Genomic DNA, 1,075 nt, shown 5'->3' with positions numbered 1-1,075 from the left:
CCCCCTCGGGTGTGGGGGACTGGCGGACAGGTTCTGCACCTTTCCCTGTCCTTGGACTCCCTGTGAACCCATTTCGAGAGCAAACGCCGTTCCTCGCCCAAAACCTGTCCTCGAACGACCCCTAGCGTGAGCAAGGTTTGCTACACGTAGTTCCGTCGACTAGGCAGGAAAGGGGGTACCAAAAAGGAGCCCGATTTCCACCGCCTTAGGAGGATAACGCCGTGGCTGCTCAGCTTCTAGCTACACCGAATTTCAAGCGGATTTTCACCGACTTGGCAGGAAAAGGGTTAATAGACCACTTCAACTTCCTTGGCCGTGCTGTGCTGCCTACGGGACGTGGAGGCCTATGGTTGGGAAGGCAAGTCACAAAACAACTGCATGCTGCACCATGGAACTTGGAAGTGAGAGTAAACTATGGCCATAGTATGGGTACAGGTCGCAGCAATGTGGTGGTGTGCAGCAATATGCATTACTGACTGGGTCCTGTTACTCTATGCGAAATGCACGTATGTTGTTACCAGCTGGACCCGCGAAGCCACATTCCCGTACAGTGTCGAATAATGTGTGCATGGATGGAGGTCTTTTTGATGGTCTTCACGATGTCATTGACTGTGTCCCCGGCCGAGCACTGTGCCGATCCGCGTGCGCATTATATTTAAAGGGAAAAATATTGCCTAAGAATGAATATCTATGGACAATACCTGAAAAAATCTATACGAGTGATTTTATCCCTACCTCATGCCCGCTTGTCTCCAGGCTGCAACCATATTTGCTATCAGAATAAATGTATACGACTCTTGTAAAATATATTCCTCGCTCGCTTGCCGGTGAATATGGCTGCCGAGAGTTATATCCCACAATACATTTCTGTTTGACTCCCCGGTCGGATAACTATTATTTCGTGGTGAAATTGAATTTCATTATTGAAAACGATACTTATATTCCGATGATTTGTTTATATTTAAGTTATAACTTCAATACTAGTATATTACGATTAAGCTAAAAGCCTTGAGTCAGTCCTGTTTGTAGGATTATAGGCCTCTACCTTTATTAGGCTAGAGGGTCTTCAAATAAC

This window comes from Ptychodera flava, chromosome 18, assembly GCF_041260155.1.
Source record: "Ptychodera flava strain L36383 chromosome 18, AS_Pfla_20210202, whole genome shotgun sequence".
Lineage (NCBI taxonomy): Eukaryota > Metazoa > Hemichordata > Enteropneusta > Ptychoderidae > Ptychodera > Ptychodera flava.
The sequence above is the reverse complement of the archived record's forward strand: the minus strand, read 5'-3'. Positions refer to the sequence as shown.